A 27,926-nucleotide genomic window follows, 5' to 3' on the forward strand; every position below is an offset into this window, starting at 1 on the left:
GTTTCAGAAAATTGTGTCGCCAGTGGCAATGGTGATGACTGTGTCTGAGGCACCCACGCAACCCCAGGTGTCAGACTGCTTGTGCGCTCACAGCGATTCCCCTAAGAGGCAAAGAAGCCGGCAGCTTCCTGCATTTTCTAGTGAAGACCTATCCAAGCATGTACATACGAAAATACACCTAATTTTACTATACGGTACATTCTTCTTATTTCTCATTTATTTTACAATTAAGAAGCATATTGATTTTTTGAAATTATGTGTGTAGATAAATTATATTTCAGGATAAGAAAAGAAGCATTACCAAAGTATTCGTTGTTGTTGTTGTTGTTTTAAAAGGAGGCTCGTTGAGGCTAACAAGGCCAAGAACTGCTGCTCTAAATCAAGCAATTGTTGAGTGAAAGATTTTGGATATTTGTTTTAGTTAACTCTGTCACTAATTGCTGTACAACTGAATGTCAGTAAAGGAGACAAGAATTAAAGACAGGCTATATAGAAATAAAGATAAAATAAAGTTAGGCTATCTAAAATTTCTGAAGGCCTTTATATACTTAGACCCAAGTGCTTGAGTAATTCTCCATTTCCCGATTTAAGACAAAGGGCTTGGGCCAAGGCATTCAGGAGAGACAGATATTTTTCAATTAAACACAACATTTACACCTTTATTTTATTTTTATTTATTTTTTAGTTTTTTGAGAGGGAGTCTCGCTCTGTTGCCCAGGCAGTAGTGCAGGGGTGCAATCTCAGCTCATTGCAATCTCTGCCTCCTGGGTTCAAGCGATTCTCCTGCCTCAGCCTCCCAGGTAGCTGGGACTACAGGCGCCACCACCACGCCCAGCTAATTTTTGTATTTTTAGTAGAGACGGAGTTTCACCATGTTGGCCAGGCTGGTCTCAAACTCCTGACCTCAGGTGATCCACCCGTCTCAGCCTCCCAAAGTGCTAGGATTACAGGCATAACCCACCGCGCCTGGCCAATATTTACATTTTTAAATAGATAGAATCAAGTTTGAATTTCTTCATTCTGCCAGCACATCTTCATTCTTAAACACCCCACCTTCTGCTTACTTTCCTATTTTTATTTTCTATGTCCATTTTTCCACTATTTAATTTTTTTAATCACATGATAGCTATGTATCTCCCTAACACATCTTAAATACTTTTGCAGGGAGGCAGGATGAAGCTGAGTATAAATAATAAAATGCTCTTTCAAACAGGAGATACTACAATTCTAATGATCACATAAATGTAATTATTAGCAATACCCAAGTTAGGCACAATGTACCATGTCTTAATACTTCTGGGTTTTGGCCAGGTGCAGTGGCTCACACCTGTAATCCTAGCACTTTGGGAGGATGAGGCGGGTGGATCACCTGAGGTCAGGAGTTTGAAGCCAGCCCAGCCAACATGGTGAAACCCTGTCTCTACTAAAAATACAAAAGTTAGCCGGGTGTGGTGGCGGGCACCTGTAATCCTAGCTACTCAGGAGGCTGAGGCTGGAGAATCCCTTGAACCTAGGAGGTGGAGGCTGCAGTGAGCTGAGATCGTGCCATTGCACTCCAGCCTGGGCAACAAGAGTGAAACCCTGCCTCAAAACAACAACAATAACAACAACAATTGGGATTTTTGTATAGCTTTTTATGCAAATGTTTTAATTTCAGTAAGAATTAGACAGGCTTAGGAAAAGCCATTCCCAATTACGTCTTTGGCTAAATTTATAGTATTAAAGTAAATTGCTATCACTTAAAATACATTGGGGAAAGGCATAGTATTTGTGTCTGTCCACAAACTCCAATAAATGTTGTACGTGAGCCAGATAATCTGCTTCAGAAATTATCCAGGAGCTTAAGGAGAAATTTCACTCTTGACGCACATTAAAAATGTAAACATTGGCTAATACAAACAATAACTAATGAACTATTCAGAAAGCAATGTCATATTTATATATTTTTCTTTGTCATTTAGCATGTGAATCTGCCTCTCAACAACTCCATATGTATTCTAAGGAAAAATGGAAAAATAGAGGCAAGCTCTGGAGAATAAGTGCCTTATAAATACTAGGTATTTTTGAAGTAGTATTCTGCAAGAGGCTATATATATTGTTCAAATGAGGAGCTGTCATGTAGGACATTTCTTTAGTTCTAAAGCTGCAGAAACACCCACATCTTCCACAGTTCTGACAGGGAGTTGGGAAACAATGTTGTTGTAGGAAGCCGGGTTCCCCATTTCCTAGCCAAATTTAAGCTGCTTCAACAAGAGCAGCCATGCTACTTTTCACTAGGCTCAAAACAGTAACTAATTATTCAAGACTGACATGAGCCCTTAAGTGAATCACAGCAAATCTAGGCGCTCAAGATCTTCACAGGGATTAAAAGCCCTCAGTAACAATATTGGTATGTTCAGGCTGATGTTGAAGTTAACACAGAAAGGAAAAAAATGCCTACCAAACATTTCTGCTGTATAACTAATATATTGTATCAATACATTAATATATATACTGATACATTAATGTATATACTGATACATACATATACTGTATGTATATACTGATATAATTAATATATTATATCAATATATCGCATCGATACCTCAAACTCAATATATCTAAAATGGAACTCATCAATGTCCCCAACCCCATACCTGCTCCTCCTCATGCATTTCCATCCAAGCAAATGGCACCTCTCCCTTACTCAGGAACTGGGTATCGCCTTGACTCCTCCTTCCTGCTCATCTGCTACATCCTCACAGTCACTGACACCTGTCAGTCAGCTCAGTCCCCAAAGCACGTCTCAGCTCTGCCCATGACTCAGCTTCTCCACCATCATCACCTGCTCCACGCTGTCTCCTTCCCAGGTCTGGATCCCTGAAACAGCCCTTCCCTGGTCTCCACGCCTCCCTTCTTGCCCGCTCCAATCCTTCTCTGCCTTCCACAATGCAAGTTGTTATTATATTGCTCGCTAGATTAAACACTCTCTACAGTTTCTCATTTATTGCCTCTTAAGAGCATGCAAATTCCTCACCCCCATGAGCAGGGTAACCATACATTCCCATTTGCCTGGGATGGTTGCAGCTTATGCCTGCCCTTCTTGTGCAATTATTAATAGTGCCCTCTTTCACTGGCCCAAGCGTTGCAGTTTATAAGGTCATCCAACCTACAAGGCACCTCCTGACTCGCCTTACCCTACAGACTCACATTCAGCTTGCACCACACTACCTTTACGGTACGGCGAACTCGTTTCAGTCCCTTTCTTTCACAATAGTCTGTATAATCTAAGTGAACAGGAGACTTGTGTCTTTCACTGTTCCTAGACACTTCGCAACTAATATATTGATTGCATATAGACACTAGATAACTCTGAATAAATCAATAGAAGAGAGTACCAGGCATATGGTAGCTCCATAATTTTTTTTTTGGTGGGGGGAGGCGGGGGGAAGGAATCTTACTCTGTCGCCCAGGTTGGAGTACAGTGGCACGATCTTGGCTCACTGCAACCTCCACCTCCTGGGTTCAAGCGATTCTCCTGCCTCAGCCACCCAAGTAGCTGGGACTACAGGCGTGTGCCACCATACCCAGCTAATTTTTGTATTTTTAGTAAAGACGGGGTTTCACCATGTTGGCCATCCTGGTCTTGAACTCCTGACCTCAGGTGATCTGCCTGCCTCGGCCTCCCAAAGTGCTGGGATTACAGGTGTGAGCCACCATGCCCAACCAGTAGCTCCATAATTAATATATTATAGTAGATGATAAATAAAGATCTTTTGAGAAATTAAAAGGAAAAATTACTCAACAAGCTAGGATTTGGGTTTAACACAATCATCTCAACAAGAACAAACACGACAGTTTCTAGATGAATATTTTTAAGGATTATTTTGATACTAACAAAGACACTTAGGTTGTCCCCCAATAGAAATTTCTATTTTAACCAGTATGGCTTATGTTCAGCCTCTTTGATTTGAAGATATCTGCGGAAACCACATATGATCCTGGGACTATCATACAAGAAAAAAAGAAAATTTGTAGATCTAGATCAGTATTTGAACTGATATTGAAGTTATTCATAAATAGACTTAAAACATCCAAAAAATATGACCTCTTCCTCCAAAACAGAGGGAAATAAATATAGCTTCATATTATTCTTTAAGCTTTAGAGCAGAATATTGAAGACTAACTTCCTTCTTGAAAACAAAAGTTATGGCCGGAGCAGTGGCTCACACCTGTAATCCCAACACTTTGGGAGGCTAAGGCAGGAGGATGGCTTGAACAAAAGAGTTGGAGATGAGCCTGGGCAACATAATGAGACTCTGTCTCTAGGAAAAATACAAAAAAAAAAGGCATGGTGGCACACACCTGTAGTCCCCACTACTTGGGAGGCTGAGGCGGGAGGATCACTTGAGCCCAGGAGTGAGCCATGATCATGCCACTGCACTCCCGACTGGGTGGCAGAGTAAGATCCTGTCTCAAACAATAAAAAATAATAACTAACAATAAAAATCTTAGCTGGGCTTGGTGGCACATGTCTGTAGCCCCAGCTCCTCTGGAGGCTGAGCTGGGGGGATCACGTAAGCCCAAGAGTTTGAGACTGTAGGAAGCCATGACTGTACCAGTGCACTCCAGCCTGGATGACAGAGTAAGACCCTGTCTTTAAAAAAAAAAAAAAAAGCTGGGCGCGGTGGCTCACGCCTGTAATCCCAGCACTTTGGGAGGCCGAGGCAGGCAGATCACGAGGTCAGGAGATCGAGACCATCCTGGCTAACACGGTGAAACCCCGTCTCTACTAAAAATACAAAAAAAAATTAGCCGGGTGTGGTGGCGGCGCCTGTGGTCCCAGCTACTCAGGACGCTGAGGCAGGAGAATGGCGTGGACCCAGGAGGCGGAGCTTACAGTGAGCCGAGATGGTGCCACTGCACTCCAGCCTGGGCGACAGAGCGAGACTCCGTCTCAAAGAAACAAAACAAAACAAAAAAAGTTGTATAGCTAGGACAATTGGTTGTAATATTTTCTTGCTGTACAAAATTATTCACAGAGCAGTGAACATAACACCAACAAAACAGTAGTTGTAGCTCAGAAATACATTTGACTGGAAGCTTGTCAGTGTTGTGGCCTTTCAACATACAATGCTGCTAAATGGTCCTTTTTTTTTTTTTTTTTTGGTTTTATGTGGGAATGGCAGTGAGAAGTGAGAGTTATGAATCCCCTGCAAGGGCCTCTCTGTTCATCTGGTTTTAATGTTTGCGGAAGGCTCAGAAGAACCTGTGTGATCCATGGCCAGAGATTCCATCACTTTCTCAGTCTCACTTAAGGTATTTGAAATATACCCAATAATCAATTGGTTATTGTTATAAATTATGTCCCCAAACTACACTCAGGTATGGCGATGACCCAACATAGTACACATAACGTCATAGAAAGAGAAAACGCATACTACTTCCAAACCACCACACCTAGACCATTCTTTTCCTTGGATTCCTAATGCATTTACCTAAATCTTCACTGGATTATTCAAAGGAAGGCCAATATCACCACACAATCAAAAACAGCATAAAATATCTGATTTAATGATAGCTGTGTACTTGATATTTGGGGCACAGCTCTGAGCACTTTTGGTCTCATCCTGTAAACGCTGCAGCAAAGAAACCAGCCGTGAGTAATGGAGAGGCCCCAAGACTTCAGCAAATCTCCATGTTTTTTAATCATGACTAGATCCCATGTAATTTTCCCAATAACTAGAAATTTTAAGTTACTCCTTATATCTTTAAATATTGTGTGTATAAAAATTAAGATGGCAAGTGAAACATACTCATCTGAGGAATTCTCCAGATGCTTCTAGGAGTTACGTTTTCGGGGCTTGGGTTACATCACAGATCTGAACCATTACCAAGTTTTGCATTTCATACTTTATCCAAAGCTTCTTTTCCTTTGAGTAAGAGCTATGACTTCCTCAGACATCGTCATTTTCTCTTAATTCTTATCACCAGCAGCTGTGGTTGGTTGGTGTTCTTCTCAGGACTATTTCCAAAAAGAAACCAAGTTTTTTTGTTGTTTTTTGTTTGTTTTCGTTTTTGTTTTTTCCTGAGATGGAGTCTCGCTCTGTCACCAGGCTGGAGAGTGCAGTGGTGCGATCTCGGCTCACTGCAACCTCCGCCTCCCAAGATACCAGGTTTTAAATCCCCCCTCCTGTCTCGGAACTTTGAGAACAGACCCATGGAGCTACACTGGGTTGGCAAGAGTGCCAGGCTCGGCCGGCTCACTGGGTTAACGATTCAGGTCCACGCTCACAGGACACGGGATTAAAATCTGTGCCTCAGCAAAACCACAAGCTTGTCCTAGACCTCCATCCTGATCGCCCATTAATAATTGAAATATCTGATAAATCCTTGAACCCCAAAGCTCTCCTCTGTTATTCTCTTCACCGTATTCTCCAGCTGAAAGATCAATTTCTCAAGAATCTTGAAGGGGGCAGAATCCAAGCTCCTGCAGACACTGAAGTAGGCTTTCGTGTTTGTGTGGGTTTTTTTGTTGTTTCATTTTGTTTTAAACCCAACAGTTTATCTTCTGCATAGAAAGGAGGCCACTGGGGCTGTAAGCATTCCGTGGGCAGCTCTGGGAAGGTGCAGAGATGAACAGGAGGGTACACTAGATGCAAAATGTCCCCCATGAGGGCTCCTTATCCTCACCGATGTGAAAGACACAAATGCACTTAAAACAGATGACCTAAACTGAACACCAATCTGTTGGGGAAAAATGCTGCCACAAAGCCAATAAACAAACACTGCAAAACGGAACCACTGAAATAATACGCCAGGGATCCTTAGCACCCCTGTTCTCTCGGAAAGATTCTGCAGTTGTATGCTCTCTGTTGAGTAGCCTGACCATCATGCTGGTCCTATCACAGCCGCTGCAAGACCATCCGACCACAGCAAGGAGGGGCGCAGAGCCAGGTTTGTTTCTGGGCCACTTGGTGGGATGCCTGTGTGCCCTGCTGATGCCTGTGTGCCCTGCTCACTTACCTGCACGTGGAAAAACAGGGTAAGCCTGTTCTCCTCCTAAGCAAGAAGAGAGAGCAGACTGATAGTGGTTCCTTACAGATGTACAGCCCTGGGTAAGACCCAGAAAGGGCAAAACAAGGCAATTATTAGAATGTCACACCAGCACTCACACACCCTCCCACCTCGTATCAAAAACATCAGTTGGCAACCTCCTAACCATTAAGTCCTAATGGGTCCTTCTAGCTCAGTAACATGTGCACTGAAGAAGGACCATGTCTATCCTGCAAAGCCCATCTATTTCAAACGCACTATTTAAAACAGCTCCTATAGGTCAGGAGAGATCGTAATTACCAGCAGTTAAGTAAGTCTCTCCTACCTAAAAAAAAAAAAAAAAAAAAAAAAAGACCCAGAAAGTTCTCAGAAATAAATGACCCCTTTTTAGAGGTCCAGAGCTGCTTCTTGCTAAACTGACAACAAGCTTATTAATAACAATAACTGTTAACTGTTCCTGAGCACATAACATTAAACTAAAGATTGCTATCCTCAAGGTTTTACACTGATGAAGGCATTTGATCCTCAAACAATCCCATGAAGCAGGTGCTGCTATTGTCCCATTTCACACATAAGACACAGAGGCCAGGCATGGGGGCCAGGCTACGCAGCTGTTTCTGTGCAGAGCCTGTGCCCAAACTCGGCCAGCCTTCTCCCACATCCGGGCCTCAAGCCACTATCTGGCATTGGCTCCGCTTCCAGAAAACCAACTGAAAAGTCTACATGTGTGCAAAGAATCAATAACTGACTAGAAAAGCAATCAGAGTCAATGAGGAAATAATACTCATCATGATGTGTTGTTTTGATCCTCCCAAACGCTGCCATTTTTGCACCAATAGCACTTTTTTCCTTCTGTTAAGAGTAGCAGTTGACACTTTACTCTTTGCCCAGTTTCCATCTCCTAACTTTTTTACAGATCTGGTTAAAAAACACTATTTATGGCCGGGCCTGGTGGCTCACACCTGTAATCCCAGCACTTTGGGAGGCCAAGGCGGGCAAATCACCTGAGGTCAGGAGTTCGAGACCAGCCTGGCCAATGTGGCAAAACCCCATCTCTACTAAAAATACAAAAATTAGCCAGGCGTGGCGGCGCATGCCTGTAGTCCCAGCTACTTGGGAGGCTGAGCCAGGAGGATTGCTTGAACCTGGGAGGCGGAGGTTTCAGTGAGCCGATATTGTACCACTGCACTCCTGCCTGGGTGACAGAGCAAGACTCTGTCTCAAAAGGAAAACAAACAAACAAACAAAAAAAACCACTTTTTGCTTCACTCTAATTATACATTGGAGGGTGAAGTACTAAAGGTTCGTCCTAAGAAAAGTTAGCAGATCCAGATTTGAATCCTTGCGCTGCCATTAATTAGCTAGTAATGTTCAACCACAAATTCCTTATCAGTAAATTGATATAATAATAATACCAACCTCAGAGAATTGGTTGTTGTATTAAATGAAAGAATATCACTGACTACTATTAGGGCCTCAATAAGTGGAAAACATTATCAGGAATTCTAAAATATTCTTTAGGGAAAACAAAATGTTTCTTATTTATTTCTTCTTGGATATTTACTTATTTATCATTTTGAGTGTTTATCTTGAATGTTTTATATTTTTTATTTTTATTATTCCCTTATTTTCTTAATTTTTAAAATCTGTACTTTTTAATTTATCTTCAGTGTTTTATTTCTTTATCTTGAATATTTATTTGTGTATTTTTCCTCTTGAATTTTAACACATCTGTTCTCATATAGGTGGTGGAAATACAGATTTCTTTTATAAAAAGAAAAAGACTCACATGTCATTAAGGATGCAGAATTACTTGGTTCTGCCATGTAATAAAATTTCATTTTGATTTAAAATCTACCATTTTGGAGTCTGGAGATGATGGGATAGGGCCAGGTTAAAGGTTACCTTTCCTTTAGCTAGGAGAAATAACTGGCATCAATAAAATTTCAGGGCACCATATCAACGATTCAAGAAGAAAAAAAAAAACCCTGTTTTCAAATACTAAAAGGAGCAATCTCTTAGTAGAACCAATGATATGCTAATTATAAATAATTTATCCATTCATTAGATAGCCTAAGGACATGAAAGTAATAAGACTGCATTCCATTAAACATTCTATAAAATTTAAATCTTTCACTTATTTAGACAGGTCTTCCTCCCAATTATCCCAAATTAGTGCAATTCTAGTCCTAGTTATATATATTACATTGTCCTGTGGAACATTATATACACAGCAAGTCACATCTGACAAAAGCTTAATTAGGTGATCAATTTTTCTTGACTAGAGCTTAAGAAGAGCTCAAGTATCCTTCAGAAATAATTCTTCATGATAATAGACTTCACTTGGAATTATTCTTCAAGCAACTTTGCAAGTGTGTTTGGGGCCGGGGAAGGTGGCTCATGCCTGTAATCCCAGCACTTTAGGAGGCCAGGTGGGGAGGATCGCTTGAGCCCAGGAGTTCAAGACCAGCCTAGGCAACAGAGCAAGACCCCAACTCTACCAAAAAATAAGTGAGTTTGAAATGACAGTTTGTGATCAAGATTCAAATTTTCACCCATTGTGCTTCTTTCAATTTGGATTCCTTTTTTGAGTATTGAGACTACCATCATTAGAGAAGCATTCAGAAGATTAAGAAGTATCATACACCAAACCTGTGCTTCCACCTTCTCATATACTAACCTGTGCTTTCACTAGGAACAAACCCCCAAAGGAGACATCCCATCAGCACTGACTTCATTCGAAGGTTACAGCATGGGGAGAAAAAGAAACTTCAACTTCCTCATTACTCTAGGTCCTTCTACTTGGCAAAGTGATAAACCTAGAAAAATCCAAATGTTTGATATTCCTACTTTTGCACTCAGATTACAGAGCACTACATATAAAAATCACTGCGTCATACAAATTAAGGCCACCACAAATTCATGGTATCCAGTCTCAGCAGGCCTCCCTAAGACTCTCTAAGGGAGGTCTACGCATGTACCTTCTGATGCCAGCACAGCTATCTTAACTCTGGTATCTTGCCCATGACCTCCTCTAACTCTTGCAGCCAACTTCCTGCTTCAAGGTGGAGACAGGCACCACCAGGCATGGAATTCCTCAACATTCTGGCCCTGACACCCTTGAGAGCCTATCTCTATCCACTGCCTGCCTACCAGTTTCTTCCTCTAGGCCCTACAATCCATTTTCCACCCTGAGACAGGGCAATCTCTCTCTCTCATGCAAATCCCAACATGTCACTCCCCTACTTCAAGTCTGTCTGGGACTCATTAAGCTCAGAATAACCTGACAGCTCCTCAGCTTGAAATATAAGGTCCTCCTGGGTCCCGGCCTCTCCTCTGTCTCGCCTTGTCTCTATCATCTGCTGGCCTCTAGAAGGAGAGCACTGCCTGGGAGACTCCTCCTGTCTCCAGCCTCTCTTGTCCTTTCCTGCTGGGCTGCCTGCCCCTCCAAGGGCAGACAGGGGCTCCTGTGCCTCCTCAGAAGTCCTTTCCCATCTCCTAGTCTCTGTGGGATCCAGTGCCCCTTTCTTAGGCCCCCATCATCACCCTCATCCCACTGTCACGCAGTGGTTTCCTGTGTATCTCCAGCCAACTGTGGGGGCCTTCAAGGCAAGCATGGATCCTGACTCTCTAATAAAACAAGCACACATGTCAAGGCCCTGACACGAACAGGCAACGCTGGTTTGCTGAAGGTGTGAGGAAGCAGTGAGGATCTGAAGGAAGGAGCTGAGAGGCTCCCTGTCCTGGACAGGCAATTCCAAATCAGTGGCTACCAAACCTAACTGTACATCAGAATCACCTCAAGAGCTTTTAAAACATAAAGTTCTGGGCCCCATCCCAAGCTACAAATACTTGGGGAATGAGGCCAAGATGTGTATCTGCTTAACAAGCTCCCCAGATGATTCTGCAGAAGGAACCAACTCAATGCTCCTCCACAGATGGTGTCTAGGAACCACAGTCTACAGAGTGTTCCTACCTTCCGGAGGGTACATCTAGAATACAAGACAGAGTCAACTCAATGCTGCCCCTGCTGAATGCAGCCTGACAACTCCATGCCACACCCCTCACAGCCCCGGGTAAGGACTCATCCGACACCTCACTTTCTGCAGCTCACCCCCAAGGATATTCTAAGCTCTTCACTACATTTTAAGCAACTTGGGAAGGGCCCATATGGTTACATCCCACAGCACTACCTCATAACACACACTGCAAACAGGGATAAAACTTGAAGAATTACAAGTTGACTTTGCCTGTATTTAAATATTTCCCTCACTTGGAAAAAAAAAAAAAAAGAAAACAGTATTCAAATAAAAGCACAGTAAACTAGAAGCAGTTTTGTTGATCAGCTCTGCCTTTGTCTTCCATGTTGGTTATTAATCAGGTGACAGTGGCTTTCTAAGAAAGACTCCAGCCGATCCTGTTTCTCTGTGCAGCAGACCACACAGAGATTACTCCAGTTTTCTTCTAACTTCTCAGAGAAGACAGATCATGCACAGCACGGAGCTATGAGTATACTTCATAACATACATGACTAAGAACACACATCCATTAGGATGGCTACTATCAAGGAAAAAAAAAAACAGAAAATAACAAGTGTTGTCAGGGATGTGGAGAAATTAGAACCTTTGTACACTGTTGGTGGGTACGCAAAATGGTGCAACCACTGTGAAAAATGGTTTGGTGGTTCCTCAAACTAAGTTAAACAGAATTACCACGTGAGCCAGCAATGCTGCTTCTGGGTATGTACATAAAGGAACTGAAGGCAGGGACTTGCCAGTTCTTTGCACACCTGTGTGCACAGCAGCATTCTTCACAAGAGCAAAATAGTGGGAACTCAAATGTCCATCAACAGATGAATGAATAAACAAAACATGGTACATGTGGGCAATGGAATACGATTCTGCCTTAACAAGAAGATTCTAACACACACTACAACATGGATGAACCTTGGTGATATGCTAAGTGAAATAAACCAGTCACAAAAGGACAGATATTTTATGATTCTACTTAGATGAGGTGGGGTAATCAATTTCACAGAGACAGACAGTAGAAAGGTAGTTGCAGGGGATCGGGGTAGGGAGTACTGGGAGTTAGTGTGTAATAGGTACACAGTTTCAGTTCTGCAAGATGAAAACAGTTCCCAGGATACACCCTGATGTTGGCCTCACAATAATGTGAACATACTTAATACCACTGAACTGTACCCTTAAGAAGTTAAGATGGTAACTTTTGTGCCGGGTGTGGTGGCTCACACCTGTAATCCCAGCACTTTGGGAGGCCGAGGTGGGTAGATCACAAGGTTGGGAGTTCAAGATCAGCCTGGCCAACATGGCGAAACCCCGCCTCTACTAAAAATACAAAAATTAGCCAGGCGTGGTGGCGGGCACCTGTCATCCCAGCTATTCAGGAGGCTGAGGCAGGAGAATTGCTTGAACCCAGGAGGCGGAGGTTGCAGTGAGCCGAGATCGTGCCACTGCACTCTAGCCTGGGCGACAGGGAGAGACTTTGTCTCAAAAAAAAAAAAGATGGTATGTGTTTTTTTTACCACAATTTGAAAAAGTAAGTTTAAAAAAATGCATGACTAAAAATGAATCTAAACAGTTAAAATAATATTTGCACCTTAGGAACAAACCATTCATCTTCTCAAAGCACCAGGGAATAGCGAATTTGTGGAAAGTCATCTAGCTCAGATCAATGCAATTTCTGTACATTTAATGTGCTGTATATCATTAACCCTTTGCTTTAAAGAGGTAGTTTACTAGTCAAATCTCTCCCAGCATATCATTAGAAGGAGAAAGACAATAAGAAGTAGACATGCAGATAATTAAGAAATTCTTATCTTAGGAAACTGAATACAAGTGAATTTGACCTTTTTCATATTATGAGTTTATCTTTTGGTATCTTGATTCTAAATTTAAAAATACAGAGAAACTATAAATCATATTTTTAGTTAAAAGCTTACAACTTTGTTACATTTCTTCAGTATAGTATACAAAGAATTTAAGTGTTAGCTAGTTAGCTAGCCATGAAACAGGGGTAAGTGTTAATAAAAGATATAATTTTTAACTATTATATACTGTTTAAAAGTAATTTTGGTCTTTTAAAAATATATACCGTAAATCATAAAGCTTTGTGACTGCTCTTAAATGTTCTAAAGATCTGGGGTTTCATTTTAAATCTTATACATTCCAAGGATTATGTAGGTGCTAGATTTTGAAAGTCCTCCTACTAACAGAACTGAACGAAGCTTATGTTTTCATATTACCCACATTCACTGTGTTGCCATGGGTTACTGAACCCATCCTCCTGGACCACTGAAATGCTGGAGGAAATTGTTAACAGATTTTCTCAGAGTGACCCTCCTACAGGGAGTCACAAGGATGCTTTTTTTTGTTTTCCCCAAAATTGAAAATTTTTTTAATATACATCTAATGTATTCTAAACCAGTTCACTGATTCTTATCAAAGATACAGTTGGTTCACCCAAATTTTAACCATCTATCCTTTTTAATCATATTCAACAACATTTCTAGTTTATTAATTTCTTTCTTGATTACCTTGAACTGAATTGTATCTTACACCATGCAAACCCATGGAACTTCTTCTTTGCCCCCAGTTCCATCACTTTAAATTATTGTGCCAGGTACTGTCAAATTGTTCCATTATTTGGATCCTAGCCTACTGCTATCCTCAGAATAATGTTCAGTCAAACTCTTACAACAACAGATGGCAGAAATTAGACTGTGCTAAACCAAATGCTTCTTCAGCAATTTTTCATAACTAAAAAAGTCAAGAAAAATACAAGAGAAAATGAGTGAGCAAAAGAAAATGATTTGCAAATGAATGAAATTATGTTTATGTTTGAGACTTCTTTTCATTTGAAGTTTCAAATTTTGTTGTGAGGTACCTTTGCACTAAATGAGTTAAGACCTAGGAGTTGTTCGATCCCAACTATCTCATCTTCTCCAAGACGCAGGGATGTTCACTGCATGATTGACAGCTCATGATAACACTAAGCCAATTAAGATGACTAAGGAGCTCACGAGCGCATTACAATGGCATTTGAAACCCACTCTAAGGTGCTAAAAAGAGGAAGAGGAAGAAATAGCAGCAGGGAAACACTCAGCAAATGCCCCAGCCCGCCCCTTGCCAGATCTTAGGAGGCTTTATTGTTCTTTGGGTAAGGCAAGATAATTCTCAGAAGAAACTCGGCTGGCTGAGAAGAGATTATTTTTAAATAACATACACAAATATTTAGGGTTAGACTTGTTAGAATATGCAAGGAGCCCTAAAATCTGCTCTCTCATTATGCACAGGCTTCTACAGTGGGGTCCACTTAGAGGAAGTGCAAGATGAACCACTGGGGGAATGAAATAATATTAAATACTTTATTTAAAAATAAGTAGGCTGGGTGTGGTGACTCACACCTGTAATCCTAGCACTTTGGGAGACCAAGGCAGGCAGATCACTTGAGGTCAAGAGTTCAAGACCAGCCTGGCCAATATGGTGAAACTCCGTCTCTACTAAAAATACAAAAATTAGCCGGGTGTGGTGGCGGGCACCTTTAATCCCAGCTATTCAGGAGGCTGAGGCAGGAGAATTGCTTGAACCCAGGAGGCGGAGGTTGCAGTGAGCCGAGATGGCGCCACTGCACTCCAGCCTGCGTGACAGAGCAAGACCCTGTCTCAAAATAAAAATAAAAATAAAAATAAATAAAAATAAGAAGTTATTTTACTAACATTGAACACGATTAAAAGTATACATATGAGTGTGTGTGTGTGTGTGTGTGTGTGTGTGAAATCTCAGTTTTCTCAGATTTTTTACATTTGTGTTGCTAAAATAGTAATCGGTGGCATCCTTGCAGGAATGCTGTGAGGACTAAATAAGGTAACACACAGGTACCAACGTACCAAGTACATGCTCAATAAACAATGGTTTCCGCCCAGGTCCAGTGGCTCATGTCTATAATCTGAGCACGTTGGGAGGCCAAGGCAGGAGGACTCCTTGACCCCAGGAGTTTGAAACCAGCCTGGGTAACATGGCAAGACCCAGTCTAAAAAAAATTTAAAAATAGCCAGGTATGGTGGTACACAACTGTAGTCCCAGCTACCTGGGAGGCCGAGGTGGGAAGATTGCTTGATCCCAGGAGGTAGAGGTTGCAGTGAGCTACGATAGTACCACTGCACTCCAGCCTGGGTGACAAAGTGAGACCATCTTAAAAAACAATCCCAATTAACAACAATGATTTCCTTTGTTAGGGGAAAGGGAATTGAGGGTAAAGAGGCTCCTTTTTCATACTGACATTTCAGGAGCACACCAGAACTCCACTATCTTTGAGGAAGCATGCTGTCAGACTGTGCTTATGTCCCAGGCCTGAGCCACTGCCGGGCTTCACACACACCTCCCGGGGGGCCTGACTCCACGACTGCAGAACCTTAAACCCCACCTCTAACAGGCCCACAGCACCAATCCCAGCCCGAGCACACTCCACCACGCTGCCTTGCAGAGGAAGCCTTGCACGCATATGGCTGCATCTCACAATGGAAACCTCCATTTCTGGCCCTTAGGCCAGGATGGTACACTACTATTTACTATGCCTCTGGCATCCCAAACAAACATTCTGTATAACTCTCCGCGTGTTTAAATCACCCACATCAAGCAGGGTACACCATATGGAAAAACAAGATCTGCATGCTCCAGAAGCTATGCTTTGACTAAAGAAAGCCAATACTTGTGGAATGTTAAGTAGAAGAGGCTTTCCAAGTTCAATTAGTTGGGCATAACCAGAGAAAACAAGTTACTTAGTACTGCTTCCGTTCTTCTTTAGTTATTTTTCCCTTGATTTGAAGGAAGGGAAAGGATGTGTTGCAAATGAATAAGTAACATGGAAACTCAGGGCTACATGCAGCAAAGGTGGACAGCTTTGAGCTCCCAGATCCTGGCTGGTGCAGAGGTTCACAGGAGGTGGGTGCAGAGGGAAAACCCATTCCGCTCCTCCAGCTCAGGCTGTCATCCCGGAGCCCCGGGCCTGGCTGCCAAACCATCTGCTTGTAGCAGATGAAAAATTCACACATGTGAAAAGTGGACCTCCAATTCTAGCACCCTCCTTTATTTCCTATGCAACCCAGAGGCCATGCTGACCCGAGATTCCACTGGGCCCATCGCTACTTTTATAAACTCACCAAAGGAGGAACATGCACTTGGTTGGCAGGAGAGAGCCTACTGGCTTTACTTTCAAAATTGGCCTTGAAAGATATCCCTTCATTTCACAGCTTTCCTCTCTCAATTGTGCTTCTGTGAGACTGGTTTTTATTGCATATGCAAACACATCAACACGCAGCTGAACCCGCAGCTCAGAAGGGGAGTTTTCTCCTTTACCTTCAACTGAAAAGTCTAAATAAGTATCTCAGAGTAAGCTATGTCTGATTATATGGGACACAATTTCCCTGATTTTAAGTAAAGCCAAGTTCTCTTAGAGTTATATTCCACGGGAACATTGACTGCCGACTGAGCAGTGATTCTCTGCCATTTTCCCTTAGTTGGAAGTTCAAGGACAAATGAGCCCACTTAGATAAATGAATAATTCTGTAGATTTCCTTAGCAGAGCACATACCAAAATCAGTAAGAAACGGAATATTTGATTTCTGATAAATGAGTACCAAATATTAGGCGAAGAATCCCATTTAAAGCTGCTTTTAACTCTGTGCGGCACTAGACAAGTTGCCCGCTAGTTCTCTTCTTCTGCATCCTCAGGTGTAAAACACTTAGAAACCAGTCAATCCTGTATAGTTATGTTCCAAAAGAAATAATCATATAGTAGCAAAGATGTACTAGGTTCTTACGGTGCGTCAGGCACTATGTTAATTATTTTGATTGCATTTGCGCATTTAATCCACATAACAACTATAAATTAGATACTATTTTATCCTCATCTGAAAGATAAGAAAACAGAGGATAGACTGATAACATAGATTGCTAGGATTCCACAGCCAGCAAGTGGGTGCCAGCACCAATGTATGAATGTCTGATTTCAAAGCCCTAAATCACACTGCTGCCTTACTGCATAAAGGCATTTGATGAACATAGATAGAAGCCACTCTCACAAATAAGGAAAAATCCACTTGACACTATTGCCATCTTCACTGTTCTGCTCTTTGGGACTTGTTCACTCTCTGGCTAAACAGTCTTTTTAAAAGCACTGTTAAAAAGTTATCCACATCTGCCCATTGTCTGCATTATAAACCGCCAGTTTGCAAATGTGGGGAAAATATGTCCAAATACTTCTTTCAGTTATTTGAAAACTAATGGAAATGAAAATCTCAATGAGTTCACTAGGTTAACAGAATGCCCCGTTCTAATCACAAGCTCTAGCACGTAATCTAAATGGAAGTTTTCTCTTAGACGTTTGGTGAGTTCAGAAGATGTTGTTTTATAATTTCACCAAAGATCCATGCCGGAATTCTTAAAAATCCTATGACCGAAGCTCATATCTCTACAACCCGGTGGTTATAGCTAAACTACCCCAGTTTCCTTCAGTTTGCTCCTCTGGGCCCCTGTGAGTGGGTCAAGATTACTGATCCACCACAATCACCCCGGTGGCTTCTTCGCATCAACCCCTGGGGCACCAGGCATGCATATGGTTAGAGAAAGACTCGAAATACAGAGTCCACTGAAGCCACTGGGAATGCCAGCAAGACCATGTGTCGCCGTATCTATACATTTAAACTGCTGTGTACCTGCTACCCATCTGGCACTCGCTAGACACTGGGAGCACAAAACCAAGTCAGACCCAAGCCACGGCCTGAGAGCGTTTCCAGTCTAGATGGAGGGTGAGGCAAGAAAATGGCAGATGTGTCGGTTATTTCAGAGGTGTGTGCAAGAAGTGCTGCCGGAGCACGGAGAAGGAGCAGCTCAGTCACACCCCATCAGGTTTCCTCAAGGAACTAAGTTCTAAACACTAGGAGGAAGCAAATAGGAAGTAGAGGGAAGAGGGTGTTATTGGAAAGGGGAAAACAAAAGGGCTCTGGAAAGGTCACCATAGGAAGATGACATGGTTGCAAAGTAAAACTCAACTGTACTTTTTTGTGTAGCTTATGTGCAAGCCACTCTTTATATCAATATTTTGAAGTGACAACGATTGAGATCCCATTGTGATTCTATATAGGTGTCTGATGCAATTCTCAGTTTTATACTGCAGAAACCAATGCTGGCTCTTTTAATATTAGGTTGGTGGAAAAGTCATTGCAGTTTTGGCCATTACTTTTAATGGCAAAATCAGTCATAGGGATATCATGCTTCCATTGTACCAAGCTTAGTTCTAAGTGCTTTACACGTATTAATTCACCCAAAGCCCAATGAGTAGGTACCATTATTATTCCCATGTTGCAGGTAAGGAAGCTGAGGTCCTGAGAAAATCAGTAGTTTCTCCAGGTTTACTTGGCTAGTGATGGTAACATTGAACTATGAAGCCAAGCCACGTGGTCCACATCTCTGCTCTAAATCACCAGCTACACAGCCTTTCAGGAAAAAGAACACAGTAAAATATACTGAGTAACTCAAGGATCCCAGGAAGGGCTGGAGACCCAGGCTTGAAGCATGCAGCCAGAGCCGCTTCAATAAGGACACCTCTGCAGCCACCACCAAGCACGAACCTGCAGCTGGCACCGCTAGCAAGGTCACATGGGGCACCGCCTGCCAGCTGCCACCTCTGGCCTCTAAATGCCATCATGCTACACCACCATATCCAGGGACTCTGTCTCACAGTCCCCATCATCTTACCTTACTAGCACCAGATTAGAAGTCATAAGAAGGGAATATCCAATGGGTGAAACCCAGGTCTCTGGCCCCTGCCCTCCACGTAAGGAAGGCCAGGAAAGTAACTACACAGCAATTTCAGCATCTTCACAGAGAATGCGGGCGCTGCCTTCCACCAAGGCTCAGGTGGCGGACTAGTGTCGTGCGGCTGCTGGAACTAGCACCGCACAGTGGGCGGATTAAAGCAACAGAAATAGGTGCCCTCCCAGCTCTGATGCTAGAAGCGGAAACCCCAGGTGTCAGTAGGATTGTTTCCTTCCCGGACCCTGAGGGTGAAGCAATCCCATGCCTCTCTCCCAGCCTCTGGTGGTGGCTGGTGGTCCTGGGCCTTCCCTCATTTGTAGACACATCACTCCCACCTCTGCCGCTCTTGTCACATGGTATTCTCCCTGTGTCTCTTTTCATCTTCTTATAAGAACACCAGTCATATGGATTTAGGGCTCACCTATTCCAGTACTGCTGCATCTTAACTCGGTTACAGCCACAGTGACCTGATTTCCAAATAAGGGCACATTCACAGGTACCAGGGGTTAGGACTTGAACATATCTTTTGGGCAGACACATTTGACGTGTAACAATGGGGAGTGACACAGACACTGAAAAGAGGTTCAGATACTGGGCAGCCAAAAAGAAAAAAAAAAGGACAAATACCCCATGCACCTCAGTCACTATGGCGGCCTTCAATTTCTCTAATAACGAGACAATTTCAAAGCAAAAGTTGGATATGCCAAAAGCAATAAATGGCATATTAGCTCTCTTAGGGGAACCGAGCAGACAGGAATCTGTAGGGGTGAGAAGGCAGTGTTAATTGCAGAGGATGGCTCCTCCCTCTGAAACTACGGCCATCAGACGGATAAGGCCAGGCAATAGTCCTGCTACCCCTACTGCCCACAGGCATCTGCCAAATCTCTCTCTTTTATCTTCAAAAAGAGAAAACTTGGCCTGGAGGGGCCATCACGGATTAAAGTAGAAAGATAAATGGAGACTTTCACTGTGAATGAGTTACCTAAGCCATGATTTTTCAGCGGGATAGGTATATGACAGATGTTTGAAATATACATTATTTACATAGCTGGCCTAGTCTTTTGTGCTGCTACTTGCAGAGTTCTCTTTTCAGATCTGACTATAGATATCAAAAACATATCCCTTCTATCAACAATGCAGTGGCTTCTGAATAAATGAGAACACTAATAAAATAAATCCAAGAATTCAAGGGCACTTTACTTTGAGGAACAGGAAAGCAGACAATCTCCAAGCAATCCTAGCCTCGAGTTTCCAGGCTTCAGAAACCCAAGGAGAACTCTGAGTTAACAGAATCCAACTGAGCCTCCTTCTGCTGGAAATAAAAATCGGTCATCTGCTCCCCTCCAAGAAGGGGAACAGAAAGCACAGACAGCCAAGCTATTCTCATGTTCACAACGAACACTGCCGCACAAATGACCTCCAACCTATATGCCTTTATTGTTCACCTGTATACCTGAAAGCCCTCTGTGGTTGGAATATCAAACCACTAGCCCAAAATGGAACTCATTCTCCACTCACTTTCTGCAGGTTCCTGGTCATTTACTGTATTCTTCCAACAACAACAAAATCTGTTGCACCTTTTTTATTTTTATTTTTATTTTTGAGACAGGGTCTCCTTCTGTCACCCAGGCTGGAGTGCAGTGGCACAATCTCTGCTCACTGCGGCTTCAACCTCCCCAGGCTCAGGTGATCCTCCCGCTCAGCCTCTCGAGTAGCTGGGACTACAGGCACATGCCATCAAGTGTGGCTAAGTTTTGTATCTTTTGTAGACGGGGTTTCGCCATGTTCACCTTTATTTTTCTTTCACCTCTTAAACCCAACCACGTACAAAGAACAGCCAGTTCCTTTGTTCTCCCAGATTCTCCCTTTCCTCTTCATAACCCTTTCTACCTTCTGCCATCCCTCCTCCCTTAGCCTACTCAGGTTTTCCACTACATGGTGTGAGTACCACTCGGGCACATGGGTTCATTTTGGGTAGTATCTAGTTGAATATTTTTTACTAAAATAATTAAACGTCCATTTTAATAGGGATTAGGAAAAAATATAATTATCAAGGGAAACCCATAATTTCATAGGAAATGCAAAATTTTCTCTTTAATTCACTTAAATACAAAAGTAGATCAAGTTAAAGAGAAGTATTAAATAGGTAGCAATGTAGGTGGTATGCAGACATATTTTTAACATCTTGAGGGTGGTGTGCTAATAATGCCTAGCAGTGCTGGGACACACAGTTTTTTTGTTTGTTTGTTTTGCTCCCCCCACCCCACTGACAAAGTCTTGCTCTGTCACCCAGTCTGGAGTACAGTGATGCGATCTCGGCTTACTGCAACCTCCACCTCCAGGGTTCAAGGGATTATCCTGCCTCAGCCTCCCGAGTAGCTGGGATTACAGGCACACACCACCACCACACCCAGCTAATTTTTGTATTCTTAGTACAGACGGGGTTTCACCGTGTTAGCCAGGCTGGTCTCGAACTCATGACCCTATGATCCACCTGCCTTGGCCTCCCAAAGGGCTGGGATTATAGGCACGCGTGAACCACTGCGCCCGGCCCAGGACACACTGTTCTGTGGTCATCGTCTTACTGCTTGATCACCACATCAACCCCCAAACACCTCCCCTCCGGTCTCCTAGGCTGTAAACATTCAAAACATGCATCTACCCAGGAAGCCACTATCTGACACCTCTTTAAAAAGGTTCCTTTCGTCATTTCTCTCCCCAAATCACAAATGCGTTACCTACCCCACAAACTCTGAATCCACCCAAATTTCAAGATCCCACACATTATTTCTAGTAGCATCCCAGAGTTACAGTACGACAAATTTCACACATCCATTTTCATTTCCAGCTTCATGCCTTAGTTTGTATTGCTTCCTCAACCTCCCCCAAATCCTTCTTCTCCATCTCTTCAAATCAACCCACTTCTTCAAGACCCAAGTAAGTCCTCCCTCCAGGCAGCCTTTTCTAAGCAACGTCCTTCTGTTCTCGGAACTCCAGTTCTACTTGTAGCAACCACATCAACCAACTCAACTTGACTCTTGATTGTATCCTATTATTTAGTACTTTCTAATCATCCACTCGTAGCTTGCTGGTCCTGATTCTACCAATCACAATGGAAGATCTTTTCAAAAGTAGGATCTTAGAATACATACTTGTACCTTCTGCAGTTACAAGAAGGTGACTCATATTAGGACTTCAAGACTTCATTCAACTTTCTAAGAAGTCATGTTTTAGTCACTCATCCCATACACATTTACTGTGTGCCTGATACATGCCAAGCTCTGTGGTTGCTGGCAAAATAGAGATGTGAATAAGGCAGGTACTATCAGTGAGGATTTCACCATCCAGACTGGAGACGCACATGGATTGTAAACTCGTGGTGCGGCACAATGTGACCGTGTTGCTGTAACACAAGTACAAAACAAACATCATGGGAGCAATTCACTCTGGAAAGGATCTGAGAGACGATGCAAGAGAAGGGGGCATAGGAGCTGGTTCTGGAAGGCTAAAGAGGATTCTATCAGAACTGTAAGGATGGAGGACGCCTTCTGGGCAAAGTCACATAAACTACAACAGGTACACAAGGTGACAGGCACTGCCGCAGGTAAAGAGCTCCCAGAGCCCAAAGCGCGGGGTGAGGTGAACAGGGGGGAAAGAGAAGAAGAAGTGGAAAGAGTGAGGGAGGTTATACTGTGATGTGCCCTGGTCTATGATTTCATCCACAGGCGTGATGGATGGGAACACTGGGAAGGGAAGCAACACGAGCAATTTTGCTTTAGGAGAGATTTTAAAATAACAAAACCAAAACAAAACCATCAAAGCCCTCGGGGGACATCAGGAGGATGGAAGGAACTGGAAGAGAGGTATGTTTGGAAGATAGTATAATAGAACAGAAAAAGAGTTCAGCAACAGAGATGAAGAGGAAGAGACAGGTTTTAGAAACATTTAAGTGGGAGGAACAAATAGAATTTTCTGATTGACTGGTTGCGCATTCTGATGTTAAAAAAGACCAGCCCTTTCCTACTTCAGGAAAAGTTTACTCCCTACTTAAAAAATCACCCACGTCCTTTCTTTCTTGTGTTACTGTGGATAAGGTCAATTTGGAGTAGACTGTATCTATACTCTCACCAACTAGAAGAACCTCTACTTTATACCTTATAGATTAGGCATCACACACTATAACTGATTTACAAAAGCATGTCCTAAATTCAAAAGTTAGCACAGTACCCACTGGCAAGGGTCCAAGCAGATTGTGCTTTTAGTTAAAACCTGCGTTCAGCCTAAGCAATCGTGTACCAAAGAGTATACCATTGTCTGAATTGTCCTAAGTCTCCGGGGGGTGGGGAATTTAAGGCCAGACTTGCTCTGGAGGTGCAGAAGTGCTAAGGTTTTTATACAATATACTCATATTCCTTTCTTTCAAATAAAAACATTGGAAAGAATGTAAAAGATATTGAAATACCAAGAGAGGTGACCTTTTGTAAGCCCACTCACGTTCTCCTGGGAAATAAAGAATAAAGTCATTCACCACCAAGTGTAATATTCCTCACTTCCACTCGCCTGATGAAAGGAGTCAACACAGGTAGTTTCAAATTAAAACACAGTTGGAGCGGCTAGGCTGAAAATGGATCTTCGCAAAGAGGGAAAGGGACGTGACGGGCTGCTGTTTATTAAAACTTGCATATGATTACAACTTACCAGGTCTTAATTTACTTCCTCCTCCCTCATTACTCTGGTCATCAGGGCGAGTCCTAAAATGCATACATTTCATGTAACATTTCAGGATGATGGGAAATAGGATTGTACGGCAAAATGAGCACTATTCCCACATGCGGGAGGCACCTGACTCCAAAAAGTAGAAGAGGGCCGAGCTTTTGTGTAACGATTCTTGTGTAAGTGCTCAGAAGTCTTGCACTTGCTCATTACAGAGCCACTGCGGGGCCGAATTCGGTAATGGCAGCACGGAAGTGGAGGACTCTTACAGATGGAGGGAGGGGATGGAGGGAGGTCATATTACTCGCCAGGGACACAGCTGGTTTGTGGCAGGCCCAGATTAGAACCTCCAGTGTCCATCCTCCACTCCCAGAAAACGCTCATGTCTCTTAAAATAACAGAACATAAGGAACTGGAACACACAGTCAAATGTGCCCCAGAATTAGTTTCTATAAACCAAAAACTAATAAACTAATGAAGGTGATGAGCTGGCCATTCTTCCCCAGCGGACAGAACTGCTTTCCAATTTCTTGCAATGTCAGTTTAGAGCTTTTGTTTTGTCTTTCTTTTCAAAGCCTTTAAAATCACAGTATTCAAAAGGCACACTTTACTCCTTAAAGATGTTATCAAAATGATAAGCATCAGACTAAAATGGGCCAGGACTTCGCTTTCTCATTCATAAACAAAGCTTTTAAGGATCATGTGCTGTAGAACCTGTATAATGAAAAAATTACTTTCCATGCTTGATCAATAAGAATGTCCCCCAAAGCTTTGATGGTATTATATATGGAATATAAAGAGGTGCCCATCCCCAGGGCTGGGGGAAGGGGTAGTGAAGGAAATGAAAAGTTAGCAGCATCATTCTTGTGAAGAGATTACAGTTCACATAATTCTAACAGAGAAAGCTCTAACAACTTCATCAACCGCAGGTTTGGGGCCTTGAAAATCATTTCACAGAGACAAATGAGCATGTTTTCATATATAAAGTACTAAGTGTTCGTTATACAGATCTGCTCCTCTGTGAGGAGTTTCACTTTTATCTCTAGTTCATGAATATCGTAACTTCTAGTTTTAGAAAACGCACAAGAATCATCCCACATCCATTTGGTCCAACCCCTTTTCTTCTTAAGATAATGCCATGCACTTTTTATTATTCATCTTGATTTGAACAAAAGACAAGATCTTCCCCTTTCTGCCCAGAAACCACCACTGGGAAATTAATATTCAAGATGAACAATGAAGTCATCTCATGGCCTGTGAACTTACTGGTTGCTAGGAAGCTCATGAATTCTTAGGATTTCTTCAGATTTGGTAGCATGAGTTGGGAGCTTAAACAGTCCCATAAGGCATAGTCTTCGAGACTTAAAGTTTCAGAATTCCCTAACTGTCCTTTTGCAAGACCTCTCTAGTTTATAGGTGCCCGCTCTAACCTCTTGAGCTTAAGTGTAGTTTTTCCTGAAGGTATTGGAAAGGCCAAGGCTAAATGTCAAGCCTATTGCTATAAATCACATTTCACACTGGTAATTACTTATTCGTGGAGCAAAGACTGTTTGAAATGGTGCTGTCTCATTAGAAAGCTATTACAGAAGCCTACAATTTTGCTTGAAGCACCTACTGCGTGATATGGGACGCTAGACCAAAAGGAAAATTATTAATATCTATTTCTTGAAATTCCCAAGGCTCTCTCATGTCCTGAAGCTTAAAACTAAGTGATTGTTTCCCACAATTTTCAGGAATATTTGTTGAGGGAGGGGGTCTAAAAATAGTCTCTTAACTGAAGTTATTTTAAGTCATTTAGTACATTTCTGAAAGGCTTATCTTGTCCTTAGAACCCAAGTAATTTCCCCACAACAAAAACCTTTTTACTAAAAATCAAGTATGAGGATACCAGTAGTAATTAAATCAAATGGCTGGACAAACAGAAAGTAGAAATATGAAAGGCCTCATGTGTTTCTAAGAGGTTTCATTTTCTACTCAATATTTTATGTGACAAAGGTTCCGTTTGTATCCAAAGTCACTAACTTGATAAAAGTGGATCTCCTTTACATTTCCTAAAAGGACGAGAATGTCTTATAAATCATTTCCAAGTGTTTCAATATATCATCTATTTCTATCAACACCCACATTTTGAAAGGAGCCATATTTGTAAAGGAAATACATGAAGATACACATCCTTCCCAAACCAACCCCCAAAAGAGTTGCACATGAGAAAGACTCCACCTACTCTCCCAATGTTCATTGTAGGTGTTTGTCTTCATGTTTACTATTTCCTCCCATAGCAGCAACACCTGCTTCTTATTCCATGTATCAACTAATATTCAAAATAAAGAATAAACGACAAGCCTCCCTCCCTGGGCAAGAACCATATTATATCCAACCGTACAACCCCATGAGAATCCAGCAAGGCACTGTGCTCTTCAGGGGCACTCCAGAAAAATGCTGAATGAATGATGGAACTTTTCTTCCATCTTTTGGTCTTCAGATATCTCAGCAGTAACCTAACCTTGAATCTGAACAGAAAACTGCCAACCTGAAACAGGTTATCCTTCATTATCACCATAGGACCATCTTACCATCTGAGGATCAAGAAATGAAATAAGGGAATCAAATACAATTAACAGCTTCTTCCTCAAGCCCTCAAAAATGCCTCACAGCACCTGCAATAGCAGACAAGTTCTTTTGCAAAGAATGAAAATGTGATAACGAGGTAATGCCGAGATAGATTTAAAAAAAAAAAAAAAAACCGGCTCCCTGGAAATGTGCCTGAATCATGAAACACAGTGTTGCAGGTTTGTTGAAGAAATGATGGCCACCAGCCCTCCTATAGCTTCACACTTGGTGTCAGGACAAGTTCCTTAGGAGGCATAAGGGGAACTGTGAAGTGTGGAATGAAGACATTCAAACCCTAAGTACATGAAACCCAGGATTATCTGAACACTCAGGGCAGATATGGGTTTATGTACATACGTGTTTTGAGGTTAGGTTTGGATTTAGGTGTGTTTCAAAATTTACTGCCACAAGTCTGAAGAATATAGCAACCACAGCAGCGACTGAAATGACTGAAGTAGAAACTGTAGTTGTCACTTTCTTTACGAATTTGGCTTTTCACGAAAGGGAAAATCAAGGAGCTTTATTGCCAAAATAGTACAACATCCTTATGTCGCCTGATTTTGCAATAAAAAAGATGGTTCTTTTATTTAGGCTTTATGTTCGTGGAAATGCGGTCGCAAGGCATTTTTGAAGCATGAGATGCTGACCCCAGTTAAAAAGGACTTGCTGTTTTAGGAGAAAGAGAGTAAAGCTAGACTCTAAGTACCAACCACAAGCTTAAAATGATCTTCCCAGTTAAGACAGGGCTCAGAGTGATTTGGTACAGTATGTGGTTTGAGAGAAAATCTCGGTTCTTCCATTACAGTGTGCTTAGAAGAAAATCAAAATTTTTCTCTGAATGAAAAATAAATAAAAACCGATGCCTTACACATCATTACATACAAGTGGTTAAGGAGAAGTAAGGAGAAGGCAACGGAAGCTTTCCAGGCTTTTCCTCCTTCAGCATTTCCCTCAAGAATTTCATCCCTGGGTTCCCAAATCAAACCAAAGCCATTCCGTTGTATTTCCAAAAAAAGAACTGGCTCCTTCAGGAAGGCTTTTCACAGCACTGCATTTTAAGCGGAAATCTTTTCTGAAGCCTCCCTTTTCCATTTACCGTTTTGTTTGTCCTTCCTGTCTGACATGCAAATACATGATACAGCCTCCATTCTTTCCATACAGCCTAACTCAAAGCAACATATGTTAAATCCACACAGAATCATGTGAGCATTCAATCCGCATCCACACCATTACCCCCACAGAACGCATTCAGTGAGCTCCAACACAGTTAGTTCTCTGCGTGCAAATCAGACGAGCCTGGGATGTCTGCAGGACTCTCCCCTGACTCAGCCCATCCAGAGCTGCGCATGGAACCTGTTCCTTTTGGAGAACAGGGGGCTGCTGGAAATACCCACTCAGATAACCGGCCACCACGCAGGAGCCAGCAAGCCTGGCACTGCAGGCAACCCTGGGCGCAGGATCCTCCACAAAGCTCGAGGAGGCTGCAGCGCGGGGGCTTGCAGTCATTTATCTCCCTGCAGCCAAAACGCCCGGCTCGTCCCCCCTCCCTCGTTTTACCTAACTAATAGCTCTCCAACCCCATATTGAGAGGGCCTGCTGTGGATCTTGCGGAGGTACAAAATGGTGGATGGGAGCTAATTTTTTCCTGCTTTCCCCATAACTTATCGCATCCATCACTGCCCGTCCTCTCCTCCAAGCACGCGGGCCGCGGGATACCGAGCACATCCCGCG

At 42.5% G+C, this 27,926-nt stretch overlaps 1 protein-coding gene across 5 annotated transcripts in view; it reads right to left on the reverse strand.

Annotated features, from left to right (window-relative positions):
• The window catches only part of STOX2 (storkhead box 2), a 233,793-nt gene that overhangs the window by 88,122 nt on the left and 117,745 nt on the right, over positions 1–27,926 (reverse strand). The window lies entirely within an intron of this gene.

This window comes from Papio anubis, chromosome 3 (genome assembly GCF_008728515.1).
Source record: "Papio anubis isolate 15944 chromosome 3, Panubis1.0, whole genome shotgun sequence".
In the NCBI taxonomy this organism is placed as follows: domain Eukaryota; kingdom Metazoa; phylum Chordata; class Mammalia; order Primates; family Cercopithecidae; genus Papio; species Papio anubis.